This window comes from Lolium rigidum, chromosome 4, assembly GCF_022539505.1.
Source record: "Lolium rigidum isolate FL_2022 chromosome 4, APGP_CSIRO_Lrig_0.1, whole genome shotgun sequence".
Taxonomy (NCBI): domain Eukaryota; kingdom Viridiplantae; phylum Streptophyta; class Magnoliopsida; order Poales; family Poaceae; genus Lolium; species Lolium rigidum.
In genome coordinates this window covers 156,689,257-156,703,123 of record NC_061511.1, presented here as the reverse complement: position 1 = coordinate 156,703,123, position 13,867 = coordinate 156,689,257, and the positions used below count along the sequence as shown (strand labels likewise).

The 13,867-nt window shown below is 43.4% G+C and overlaps 3 long non-coding RNA genes across 4 annotated transcripts; all 3 read left to right on the top strand.

The window, feature by feature from the left end:
* The first annotated feature begins 7,954 nt into the window (after positions 1–7,954).
* Positions 7,955–8,745, top strand: LOC124706102. Its single transcript, XR_007004278.1, has 4 exons — positions 7,955–8,034; positions 8,177–8,240; positions 8,348–8,433; positions 8,708–8,745. It is a non-coding gene; the product is annotated as an uncharacterized LOC124706102 (long non-coding RNA).
* A 263-nt stretch (positions 8,746–9,008) lies between these two features.
* LOC124706104 lies at positions 9,009–9,493 on the top strand. Its single transcript, XR_007004281.1, has 3 exons — positions 9,009–9,035; positions 9,157–9,253; positions 9,436–9,493. It is a non-coding gene; the product is annotated as an uncharacterized LOC124706104 (long non-coding RNA).
* Positions 9,494–10,673: 1,180 nt separating this feature from the next.
* LOC124706103 lies at positions 10,674–13,442 on the top strand. Of its 2 annotated transcripts, none has more exons than XR_007004279.1 (6): positions 10,674–11,011; positions 11,133–11,194; positions 11,985–12,146; positions 12,316–12,348; positions 12,429–12,650; positions 12,849–13,442. It is a non-coding gene; the product is annotated as an uncharacterized LOC124706103 (long non-coding RNA). The 2 variants fall into 2 exon arrangements; XR_007004280.1 differs by having other exon boundaries at positions 11,001–11,011; positions 11,111–11,194.
* Positions 13,443–13,867: the final 425 nt, after the last annotated feature.

Sequence of the window (13,867 nt, the reverse complement as noted above, 5' to 3'; positions counted from 1 at the left end):
TACACGACGTACCCAGGTTCACGTCCCCACGGTGGAGGATCGCTACGTCCTGCTAGCAATCCACTATATGAATATATGAGTACAGGGGGCCGCCATAGGCGGAGTTGTTGAATCTAGTCTAGTTCTAATCTGTGGGTTGTGATGTCTAGGCGTGTCGCCCTATGTTTTATGTTTCTTAATATGCCTGTCTAAGGGGTGTCCCTGCCTGGCTTTATATATCAACCAAGCTAGGGTTTACAAGAGTCCTAGTAGGATTCGTATTAGAGTCTTCTTTCCTTGTAGTCCAAGTTGAGGCGCGTGTAGGTCCAGTTTGTTGAGTCCTTGTGCTGGCCCAGCTTCATAGTTTGCACCGGGTATGGCAATGTCGAGTACCCAAAGGGTTATGCCCACGTCAGTAGCCCCCGAGTGTCTGGCCGAAGTGAAGCTTCGGGCAGGGACTAAAGTTATCTTCACCGAATGTCTTGATCATCTGTTGAATCTTGTGCTTGATGTAGAGTCGAAGTTGCTTTCTGTCGGGTGCGCGAAGCGCTCCCGATGGGAGTAGCCCCCCGAGTCTATGGGCGGGTGCTTGCAGCCACGCATAGACTCAAGTTGTACTACTCGAAGATCTTGATTGTTGATGCCGACGTCTTCAACTTTATTCTTCTTTCTTGGCGAGGTTGCCATATTTTTTATCGGGTGCGCGACTAGCGCTCCTGATGGGAGTAGCCCCCGAGCCTGTAGATAAATATGAAATAGTTATGTATAGGGTGTAAAAAATGCTAAGTCAAATACCGTACATGTCCTCGCGTTCCGAGAACATGATGCCGATAACTCTGATGATTTCACTGATAGAGGAGTTGACGATTTGGATGATATCCCAGAGGAGCCGATGATTTGGATGATGGCCCAGAGGATCCGATGATTTGGATAATGGCCCAGAGGAGCCGATGATTCGGATGATGGCCCAGAGGAGCCGATGATTCGGATGATGGCCCAGAGGAGCCGATGATTGGGATGATGGCCCAGAGGAGCCGATAATTTTATCGGGTGCGTGTCCAGCGCTCCCGATGGAAGTAGCCCCCGAGTCTGGGCACTGATGCTTGCAACCGTGAGTAGACTCAAGTCGAACAACTCTATGTTTATAGTTTTCTTCAGGTGTCGTTGACACATTTTATTTCAAGGGTGAATTCTTAATGCACCTTAAGCATCATTGATGCCATTGTTTGTAAGTTTATCAGCAGCAAATTATTTGAGTGATCAGCTCGTGTTGCGGGTCTTGCTAAACTCATTGTATGTGCAACTTTTCTTTCAACCGATGTATGTTCTGACAGCAGCTCCCGAACATATCGGAAGCACTAATTCTGCCGATGAGCCCGTTGTTCTTTGATATTTCCATAAGTAAAATATCGAACGTGGGTTGTTTTATATATATTTCATGATCCTTGCTATCTGCGACACTCTTTGAGGCATCCATAGCAAAGGAAAAGAGTAAGGTTCCCATTGTTTCATGATCCTTGCTATCTGCGGCACTCTTTGAGGCATCTATAGCAAAGGAAAAGAGTAAGGTTCCCGTTGTTTCATGATCCTTGCTATCTGCGGCACTCTTTGAGGCATCTATAGCAAAGGAAAAGAGTAAGGTTCCCGTTGTTTCATGATCCTTGCTATCTGCGGCACTCTTTGAGGCATCTATAGCAAAGGAAAAGAGCAAGGTCCCCGTTGTTTCATGATCCCTGCTATCTGCGGCACTCTTTGAGGCATCTATAGCAAAGGAAAAGAGCAAGGTCCCCGTTGTTTCATGATCCCTGCTATCTGCGGCACTCTTTGAAGCATCTATAGAAAAGGAAAAGAGCGAGGTCCCTGTTGTTTACCATCCATTGCAGCACTCGTATTTTCAGAGGCTTTTAGATGATAACTTCAGGTGTAAAGAGTCTTCACATCTTCTTGAATTCCGGCGTGGATTTCAGCGAACCAGCGCCCAGCGAACCGGCGCTCCCGATGGGAGTAATAGTCTTCATATCTTCCAGGAGCTCCCGAGTAATCGCAGCGTTCCCGACATGAGCGCATCGGGTCAATATTATATAATATGATATCCATTGAATATTCCAGATGATGAATCCACCAGCCCGAGAGTGCATCAGGAGAAGATATATCCAGAGCCGAAGAGGATAAGTCCATGCGGCGAACGCAACCGAAATAATTGCGCGACCAGAAATAGTCGATGTAGCAGCACCCGGCCGGCGTGGTCGAAGTAGCCGCACGATCAGAAATAGTCGATGAAGAGGACGGGTGAGCACCCGAATATAACGGGTCCGTAATGTCGGGTTCGCGGTATCGTGTCCAAGACAGGCGAACCCCGAGTGCGCGATGGCGTGCGTGGCCGACCGTGCGGAGTAGTCGAAGCTTTATTTCAATCTGTAGTTATATTGCGGTGCAAAAACCTGCACACAAATAATAGTACGAGCCGAAGAATATTTTGGCGAAATAAATATGCAAGTAGTAAAAAGTTGGAAATATAGCACCTGATTCTTTTGTGTCAGATGGTCGCTGCAAGATGAACTGCTGATAGTCATTTTTGTCTCGGAGACGATATGTACGTACTAGCAGATTGACCGGTCTATTCTTTTCTTTCAAGACTTCATGGAGCGCAGGTTTTCTTTGAACTTGGTATGTGCGCTGCTTCCTCTTTTGTCTTTCTTAATTTTCTTTTCCTTCTTCAATTGGTTGAGCATCCATTGGTCTACTTCAACCTCCATTGCACGTAGAGGAAACGATAGGCGAGCCCATTGATCGATTCATGCGATCCTTGCTGGGGACAAGGTCATGTAATTTGACTGTAAAATTTTGATTTGGATGTTGATTTCTTCTCCTGGCCAACCTTTTTTCTTTCTTCTTGTCACGGAACCGCATAATTTGTTTCGGCTGGCCGCGCGCTTTGGGTCTGTTGATGTAGATCTGATGTTCCGAAGTAGACGCCGATATGGATGATGAAGGATCCCGCCCAGATGACAAAATCCAGTCGCCGCTTTCCCACAGACGGCGCCAATTGACGAGGCGGTTCCTCAGCAATGCCCACCATGAGGGGCTTGGGTTTTAGAGAAAGGCGACGACGGAAGTTCCGGGAGCAAGGCGGTACACGACGTACCCAGGTTCACGTCCCCACAGTGGAGGATCGCTACGTCCTACTAGCAATCCACTATATGAATATACGAGTACAGGGGGCCGCCATAGGCGGAGTTGTTGAATCTAGTCTAGTTCTAATCTGTGGGTTGTGATGTCTAGGCGTGTCGCCCTATGTTTTATGTTTCTTAATATGCATGTCTAAGGGGTGCCCCTGTCTGGCTTTATATATCAACCAAGCTAGGGTTTACAAGAGTCCTAGTAGGATTCGTATTAGAGTCTTCTTTCCTTGTAGTCCAAGTTGAGGCGCGTGTAGGTCCAGTTTGTTGAGTCCTTGTGATGGTCCAGCTTCATAGTTTGCACCGGGTATGGCAATGTCGAGTACCCAAAGGGTTATGCCCACGTCAGACGCGCTTAAGGTTCGATGTCGCATAAGTAGATTCGGAATATGAGATAGTCAGAAGTTTTTTTCGGAGTCTCGGATGGGATCCAGGACATCACGAGAAGGTTCGGAATGGTCCGGAGAATAAGATTCATATAAGGGAAGTTATTTTCCGGGGTTCGGGAAAAGTCCGGTGTTTTGACCGGAGCTTCTAGATGGTTCTAGAGGGCCACCACTGGGCCCACCACCCCGGGAGAGGCCACATAGGTGCCACATGGCATGGTGGGTCCTGCCCACTGTGACATGTGGGCCCAGGCCGGCCCCCCTTGGAGATAAGATCTATCTCTAGTTTAAATGGTTTAAATCTAGAGATAGATTATATCTCTGAAAATTAAATGGTTTGATTTAGAGATAAAGGGGAACACTTGGGGGAGGGGTTTTCCCCCCTCCATGCGCCGGCCAAGGGGAGGGTGGGCCCTAGGGGAAACCCTAGGCCGACCCCTCCACCTATATAAGGAGGGGAGGGGGTGGCCGGCCAAAGCCCCCCTGATCCAACCCTAGCCGCCCCCTCTCTTCCTCCTCCATACGCTGTGCAGGCTTAGGCGAAGCCCTGCAGCAACTCTTCTCCACCACCACCACCACGCCGTCGTGTTGCTGGGATTCCGTGGAGATCTACCACACATCTGCTGCCCGCTGGAACGGGGAGAGGAAGGGGCTTCATCGACACCGTACGCGCGACCGAGTACGGAAGTGCTGCCGGATTGCAGCACCGGGGACGATCGTCTACATCAACAACGAGATTAATCTCGTAGGCTTTGGAATCTTCGAGGGTTACTCTCATCTCCATCTCGTTGCTCCGATCTTGTAGATTAGATCTTGGGTGTTCCATAGATTAGATCTTGGATTTATTCGTCTTTGCGGTAGGAATTTTTTTGTTTTCTATGCAACGAACCCCATCAGTGGTATCAGAGCCATGTCTATGCATAGATCTATTGCACGAGTAGAACACAATGGTTTTGTGGACGTTGATGCTTTTGTTGCTTTAGTTTGTGTACTTTGCATCTTGTGGGATGGTGGGATGAAGCGGCCCGGGCTAACTTTACATGACCGCGTCTCATAGATACGTTTTGGACGTATCATCTGTCTCTCCCACCATAGTGAAGATTACAATTTTCACTTCTATTGACAACACTAGTATCACCGTTGTGGTTCATGTTCGTAGGTAGATTGGATCTTACTCGAAAACCCTAAACCACATAAAATATGCAAACCAAATTAGAGGCGTCTAACTTGTTTTTGCAGGGTTTGGTGATGTGATATGGCCATAATGTGATGATGATTATATTTGATGTATGAGATGTTCATTGTTGTATTATGGCAACCGGCAGGAGCCTAATGGTTGTCTTTAATTTTGTTAAAGACATGCGTGTCTATTCATCATGTAATAGCTTTATTTCAAGTAGTTGTTATAGTAGTTATAAGTGATGGACAACCATGAAGAGGCGCCACTGACCTTGACGCCATGCTGATGATGATGGAGATCATGTCCGTGCTTTGGAGATGGAGATCAAAAGCACAAGAAGAAAGGCCATATCATATCACACATTATGAATTGCATGTGATGTTAATCCTTTTATGAATCTTATTTTGCTTAGATCGCGACGGTAGCATTATAAGATGATCCCTCTCACTAAATATCAATATAATAAAGTGTTCATCCTTAGTATGCACCGTTGCTAAGACTTGTCATTTCGAAGCATCTCGTGATGATCGGGTGTGATAGACTCTACATGTGCATACAACGGGTGCAAGCCAGATTTGCACACGCGGATACTAAGGTTGCCTTGACTAGCCTAGCATGTACAGACATGGTCTCGGAACACGGGGTACCGAAAGGTAGAGCATGAGTCATATGAATGATATGATGAACACTTTGAGTGTTCGCCTTTGAACCTACATCTTTTCTCGTGAAGATCGGACTTGGTGTAGTGGATTTGGTTCGTGTAATCACCAAGACAATGCGAGGGATGTTGTTTTGAGTGGGAGTTCACCTAGTTAATTTAAGAATTAAAATTGAACTCATTTTATCATAAACTTAGTCTAAACTCTTTGCAAATCTAAAGGTATAATTGCTGCACCCCCATGGGGCTCTCACAGCGATCTAAGCACGTGAACCGTTCGATTTTTACAGAGGCTGGCCGAAAATCAATCTCAGCCGTCGGTTTCTGCAGCGCCTCCCACTAGCGAAAGCCATGCGATGGCCATTATCTACCCGCGTCTGGCTGCGTTTGGGTCCTACGGTCGGTTGGGTCCATGTGTCAGTCTCTGTGGGTCGTTTCTGGGTCGCGCTCGTCTCACCGGCCAGGCAAAATATCTTGTCCGCGCGGGGTAGTTTGGTCCTTTCCTTCGGTGACCTGCCAATCCCCTCCCGAGCGCCATCTCTCTCAATCCCATCGCTGTCTCCTCCCCCAATCGCTCATGCCTGTAGGAACCCTAGCCTATCCCCATGAGCCGCCGCCCACCTCCGCCAATCCCTAGCCAATCTCCTCTTCTCCCCAATCGACAAAGGGGCGGCAGCCACGAGATGGATGCGGTCTCGCGGAGGCGTGCGAGCAGCGGCGCTGGTCGCGCGGTTGGGAGGTGGAACCAGGGAGGACGGCGCGAGACGAGGGGCCGCCGAGCACGACGACGAGGCTCGCGGGAAGGGCGCCACCAGGCCGTCGACGTGCGCTCTGGCGCCCCCAGCACCCTGCTCGAGCTCCCGGTGGTCGGCGCGCGGACGGCGGATGGACTACCAAGAGCACCTCAAGGAACGTTGGTCGCCGGGTGGGATGGAGATGAAGACGACCTGCCGAGGTACACAGCCGATTCGTGCCCAGATCTGGACGGGTCGTGCTGGACTGCTGGCCTCCTCCACCTTGGTCTGTCCTCCTCTGCCTCTTCTTTGAAGAGGGCCTGCAGGTTCCTCCTCCTCCTCCTCCTCCTCTCTCTTGTCTCTATTTCCTCTTCTCTTTTTCTCTCCCACATGATCTCCATGTTCCTGCAACCACCGGAGGTATCACGGATCTGCAAAGAAAGCTTTTGTGCAGGTGAGTTTCTTTACATTTATTCTCTTCTTTCTTGTCCTCTCTTTTATTTGTATTTTCAGACATTTGTTTCCAAATGGTTCAGCAATGGATTGTTTGGTTGGAATTTTCAGGGGTTGTTTACCAGAGGTATCACGGATCTGCAAAGAAAGCTTTTGTGCATGTGAGCTTCTTTACATTTATTCTCTTCTTCTTTTCCTTCTCTTTTACTTGTACTTTCAGACATTGGTTTTCAAATGGGTCAGCAATGGATTGTTTGGTTGGAATTTTCAGGGGCTGTTTTGAGCTATGAGATGTGATTACTGCAACCCTTTGCACTCTTGTTTTGTTGTAGTGTTGAGAACACCAGACGAGTGAGGATGCAGATTGATGTGGCGAGGACTGATTGTTGCGGAGCGTCGGTGGTATGCCCATAGGTCTACACAAATGACCAACAAATACGGACACTTCGTTTGAGGAAAATGGGCTACAATTCTTCAGCCAAGAACATATTAGGCGTGCAGAAAATGGTTATTATTTCCACGAGTTGGAATTATTCTCTAAATGTAAATGGTATAATATGTCCTAGGCTTTCCATGGAGTATCTAAGTGTGAGATTGGCTCGGTGGTTTTGCCTCACTGTTCAGTTTAGTAGTGTCTAGAACTGAATTCTTGCTGCACACAACAATCTCTTGTGCATTTTTTGATGTCCAGAACTGAATTCTTGCATTCGTATTTTATTCTATATACCCTACCAAATTAACTCAAATTAGTGTTCTCTGCAGTTGCAGGCGAAATATAAAATTGCTTTTTGGCAGTCAACTCTGTATGAGTATCATGAAGGCGAAATATAAAATTGCTTTTTGGCAGTCAACTCTGTATGAGTATCATGAAGCACTCGAAGAGGTTTCTGTTTTCTGTGTGAGTGTTCTTTGATAAATTTACTAGATATATATATCAATATAAATTTAGGATGATTTGAATGCAGATGTGACTGGCTTTTCTAGCTACAACTTGTACTCATGATGGTACAACTTTGCCATGCAGATCTGATCTATAATACCATCTGTTTTTTTGTGTGTAAGGTGTCCTGAACCAATACAAGATCTGAGCTCTCAAATGACATAAATTGGGAGTCAAACCTCACTTTGTCATAGTTATATTGTTGATCAATTTGTATTGTAAAGTTTAGCACTCTCTGTTATAATTGGTCAGGTTATCCCAGGCATATGATTTATCTCTGTGTAGGTTCTTAATTTTACCTTGAAGAATGAGATGAGCATAATCAAACAATATTAATGTTTTTTTAGATTCCCCACTGTTATTTATTTGTGTCTATAAATTATTACGTCTCTAAAGAAGAAGAAAAAAAGAAAATGATGTTTCTGTTGCATGTGGTTTTCAGACGGGGAACAATGTTCTTTTCAAGATGCATGTATCATGTATGCTCAGTAATTTTGATCTAACAACTTATATTGTGCACTAAAGGTATGTGCATTTATTTATTATTTGCAAGATCTGGCACCTGCATTATTAATATGCTGAAACACAATATTTGTATTCTGAATTTCAAACGTTCGAGCACATTCTCAACTTTCCCTTTTTTTGTTTTTATAAATGCTTGAAGCAGGCAATACGATACATAGAGGAAATGGATAGTACACTCCGATCTGAAGCCTGCCAATTTTGTGCTTGTGAGGAGATCTCTGAAACTAATTGACTTTGGCATTGCGAAAGCTATAATGAATGATTTCATTATCTATGAGTGAAATTGATATATTGCGTTTTGCTTGGTCGACAGATAAATGCATCCGTGTATTTCTGAATGTGAGAATGCGAAGCAACTTTGGCCAGTTTTCTAAATTTTACAATCAATGTGATTCCCAGGTACCATGGGATGTGTTTTGCATTTACTCACAGTTAGGGCTTTTGTATTGTTGCATTTGCTTGTGTGTTAGTAGGAACCTTACTGAGCACTCATACATATTTGGGTGTCAGAATACATTTGCAAGGTCATTCCCCTGTTTTGTTATCTATGAGTAAAAATTGATATATTACAGTTTGCTTGGTTGACAAGTGAATGCATCCGTGTATTTCTGAATGTGAGAATTTGGAAGAACTTTGCGCAGTGTTCTGAATTTTATTTTTCTTGTTCATGCAGATGCAGGTTTCTTTTTCTACATGAATAATAATTTAATTAATATACTTGATCTGCTTTACATGCTACCGGTAATGCTCTGAACTTATGGCATTACTACTAAATTAATTCTCTTTGCTATGTCTCTCTTATCTACTCTCCTATAACTTGTTCTAATTTAGAGTAGAATGATCAGTGTTAAAAAAGAAAAATGTTTAATTAGCATAAAACACAGGAATGCAAACATAAAGTTTTGCATAGTAAACCTGCAGGTTAATTTACACGACGCATACATTCTCTGCTTGGTATATTTGTATGAGCATAAGCAACTATGAATATGAGATAAATGAAGGTACTGGTTCAGCTCTTCAACTGAAAATTTGCAAATTACTCATGACTTGTTCCTAACTGAAACTATATTATTTGTGATTCAAATGGTCAAATATTTGCTTATGGATGACATGGAACTCCAGATCTCTTCGCGTATATGAAGGTGTGGGATTTGCTCCACACAACAAGGTTTCGATGCTGTTTTCGAAGTTTTTGTAGTGACAAACGTTTTGCCCACAGGTAACCTATTCTATCAAGTTGTAGTGGTTGTTTGCTGCGGTGGACTGGATGCCTTTCTTGCCATTGGAGAGATACGATTTATTAGATTTAATGTGTATGCTCGTTTGTCTTTTACATGTGTTAATTTGTGCTATCGTAGATTAGAGATGTTGGTTTATGTTATATTTGATTCAAACATTCAGCTTGAAAAATAATAGCTTAGATGGAACTACCGTGTTGGTACTGGCAATTGAAAGATCCAGCACTTTGATTTTATCCTCTTCTTATGAGCAGGTAATTGCTAATATGCGCATACAGCCTATTTATGAATTTTGCCCTTCCCTGCTTTGCATCTTACATGTTTGTTTGTGTTGATAAGCACAAGCTTCTACTATGTAAGCACGTGCTTATTAGTTTTATCTACCCCTGTTTATCACGGTCATAATATTATGTCGATGGCTATGTGTTGCATTTTATCTCCACCTCATACTTTTGACACAAATATATAAGAAAAAGGCATTGCAAAATTGTGAGCGATTCGAAAACATAATTTAATTTTATTCTCAACCTTTCCCTCTGACTTGTGCACTTTCAGTTTACATCTTATCTGATGGACTTGCGTAATGTGCCTTCATGGGTCTAGATTTCCTGGTTGCTTTCCTGAACTCCATGGATGGAGCTTAGCTGATGGCTTTTCTTGATAGCTCACGTTTGAAGTGCCAAAGAGGTGAAAAGAAGGTAAAGAAAATGGGATTAACTTCTCTACATGTTTTATTCTGACTTAGGTAAATAAAATCATAAGAAATATATACGCCCGTCCATTTACGTAGCTTAGTTTTCATGCCACGGCTCTAAAGTGATTTGTTTGAAGCTACCAACTGTTCTGCTTTGTGCTATAGTTAATTTCATTGTATCCATTTCGAGTGGCTGGTTTACTGATATATACTATTTAGTGTTGTGAACCCTTCAGAGCAAGCGAGATGATTGTTTTGTTTGATTTTACCTCATCTATTATGATGTTTTGTCAACGTATGTGGTGCTATTAAACCATTTTTTATATTTCAAGGGAGCAACAGAAACATGCACATCTTCATCTTGCTATGATGTACGTTAAAGTCTCATACTGCCCATTATGTTGTGTTTCAGATAACTGTGTTCTCTTCTACCTATAATACCATAAGTTTTTGGTTGTATGCGCATGCTGTGGAAAAGAGAGAAATAGTTCACTCATGCTTACTTTTGGTTGGCGTTCTTCCCAGCTAAATTACTTAGCATATGCTTATTTTCATCCTCCGGAATAACGTTTTAGCTTTGTGTAAGATGTTTGTATCTTATTATTCACAGTTACACGAATTCACAAGCAGTGATTTTATTTTCTATTTGTGTAGGTAGTCAGCTCAGGTTTCTAGACCGTATCGCCGTCAAGGTTCACTGCTTTTTCAGTTGGGGTTTGGTAAGAACTTGTCCCTGTTTAGATGTTTTACTCACTGCATTTTGTTATATGATCTATCATTAAGTTTCACCATTCATTTTGTGCCATTTTCTGTATTTCCCTCATTGGCTTTGACTAAGGGTGCATCAGCCTTCTTTCTATTGTTGATGTTTCTATAGTCGGTCACTCATGTTAGCCTAGCAAGGATTGTTTATGTTTTAACTCTGCTCTGAGATATATGCTTTTTTGGCAGCCGCTGAGATATATGATTTAATTTTGAGTTTACGCTTCTACAAATTTGATCTCATGTGTGTGAGCAAAATTCCCTGGGCCAGACCTCCATACTGGTATCACCGCTACTTTCATCTTTCTTTTCTCCGTCATGTTTCTTGCATACCTCTATTTTAAAAAACGAGTCAGAGCCATCATTTTTACGACCTTGCTAGGTTAAAGATACAAACATCTCAGGACATGCTGACCTACGAGGATCAAGGAGGCCTGGAGTAAACATATGCCTTCACGGTATTCAGGTATAGAAAGAATAAGGTCACCGAACATTGTTTTATCCCATTCCATGAACAAGGTCTTATCCTACAGTTTCCATTTGTTGTTCCCTTTTATCACACTTTTCAACTTGTGGTGATGTAAAAATATTGCTGATAATTTACATGCATCGTACATTCAGTCACATGGGATCGATAAGGTGTAAATCCCCTATTATTTTGTTTATGTTATCTTTCGGTGATGTTTATTATGTATGCACCTCTTGGCATAGTTCTAAATTTTCTATATATATAGTAGTGTTTGGGCATTTCTAAATTTTCATATGTAATTAGCCCCGAAAAAGAACCACATGAAAATCAAAACAAGTTTACCTAAAGTAGTCATAAAAGAAGAGCACTTGGAAGTAGAGTAGTAAGCAGGCCCAACTAGTGTAGCCGAAGATGACTTTATAAAATCTTCCAAACGTGTGTTACCTGACAAAGTTGGACATGATATGAACCAGACGGAAGGAGCCTATATAAGTAATTAAGAAATTAAAAGGGGCTACAAGAAGTGGCAATGAGTAAGGAAATCTGATTAGTTTTCACCTAGGTATGATAAATTCAGTTACATAGAGTTTAAGGGGTGGAGAAGTGGGCACTATTTGTAAGCAATGCTCATGGATAAGTACGCCTAAAGAGGTAGCAATGAGTAGTGAAATCCTATTGCCTTTCATCTAAGTATGATAAAATTCAGTTACATAGCTTTCAAAATAGTAGTCTTATTCCTTATGAGATTGTCAATGAAAGCTTAATTTTCTTTTCATTTGTGGTGCAGGTTCTAATTCGTCTTTTTATATGGATGGGCTTACTTGTGCTTATGGCAGTGATTCCTCGGAGGATGATAGTATAATGCAAGTTCTTTCTTTGCTTAATTGGTCTTATTTTCCTAAATCCAGCCGTCTCCGAATTACATACAGTGATCTATCGATAACCCACAGTAAGAGAGAACCCACAAGATTTAATCTAAAGACAACATACACCGATGTTTTACTTGCTGTGATTTCATATGCTCTTGTTAGACATTACTCGAATGACCAGTCTAGACATGTATTATGTTCTATTTCGCTTATTCTTATATACTAATATAGTTTACCTGGTTTACGCAGAGAACCTCATATTTACATGAATAAGACTTGCAGGTGCATTTTGCTTTATTTCATAGGATATTTCGAAGGCTTGGGTAATTTATTTGACTTCATATAACACCTTATGCTTGCAGGTGCATTTGTTTTATTTTCGATGTACCTTCGAGAGGAAGACGAGACGAGCCAATGATGACAGTAGCATCCATGAGTTCGCCAAAGACCATAGGCTTGGCGTGTTTGGGCGTGGCCTGAATACCGGCAACCTGCTATAGAATCTCTACCCCCTCTCCTCTACGGCCCTCCAAGAAATGGATGCCGCCGTTCCAGCCGGACCTGCATCACTGCAACAATTTACAGTAAGTTGTGTACTGTACTACAAACAGCCATACATAGAATTTACCCGCTCTTTATCTTTAGAGAGATCACCCTGGATCGCTCTTTATCTTGACCCAAGCCTAGGATCCTGCAACTATCTTTTACCCGCACGAAAGAGAAGAAAGTTGTTGAAATTCTTAGCTCAAACAGGCAATTCTGATGTCGTTCTTGCCCTGCAGACAAAATGTTGTCTTGCTATTGCTTGGAATGGCGTTGTCGCACGTCTCCCCGCCGGCTGGGCATGCGAGATGCGATGGCCCTTGCATCCAGCGACAATTGGCTACGGCGGCACGACACTCGCACGTGTGTGCACGCCTTCAGCCACCGAAGCATGCTCGCCACGGACGCCAGCGCCATGAGCCCATGATAGCCCGCTCCCCATCACAAAGGAGCGCACAACGCAGCCTGGGAGCAGGTGCCCAGCCTCGGCGACGCTGAGTCCCGTCTACTCGCCTCTCCTCTTCAACACCAGCATTCCTCTCCAGGTCGAAGCTCAAAGATAGGAGAAAGGAGATAAGGACGAAGCAGTATCAGAGGATTCGCAAAACAAAAGATGACAGGTAGAGTCACAGAGGGAGATGGACATGTGTTGCTGAGGATGTGTGTGTGGCAGGTGTTGGGTTAGACCGCACCTTCTGCACTAGAGAATTAGCAAGCACGGTCGCATTCGAGTGTGTGTTCCATTTTTTATATATTTCTATTGCAAGTAGATAATACATAAAGAAGTATAGTTGAAAGGACTGTGTTCCGTGTACATGTGTAAATTGGCTATATATGCCTTACAGAATATGTTATCATTTTTGTCTATTTTTTTTTATCTTTGATATATAAGTGTAAATTAGAACGAATTTTACGGGATCGTGCGCCAAGGCGCACATCTAAATCTAGTATGTTGTAGATCATGGCGCCCCCCTCCATCAATTTTAACCAGTTCCTAGAGAAAGAAAAGCTTAAGAGCAATGGTAGCAACTTCACTGACTGGTTCCGTCATGTGAGGATTTTCCTCACTGGTGGAAGCCTGCAATATGTGCTCGATGCACCGCTAGGTCCCCCACCACCTCCTGCAGTATCCGAGGACGTAAAGAATGTTTACGAGACTCGGGCGACTCGGTACTCCGAAGTTCAGTGTGCCATCTTGTGCAGCCTAGAGGCAGAGCTCCAAAAGCGTTTTGAGCACCACGACCCTTGTGAGATGATG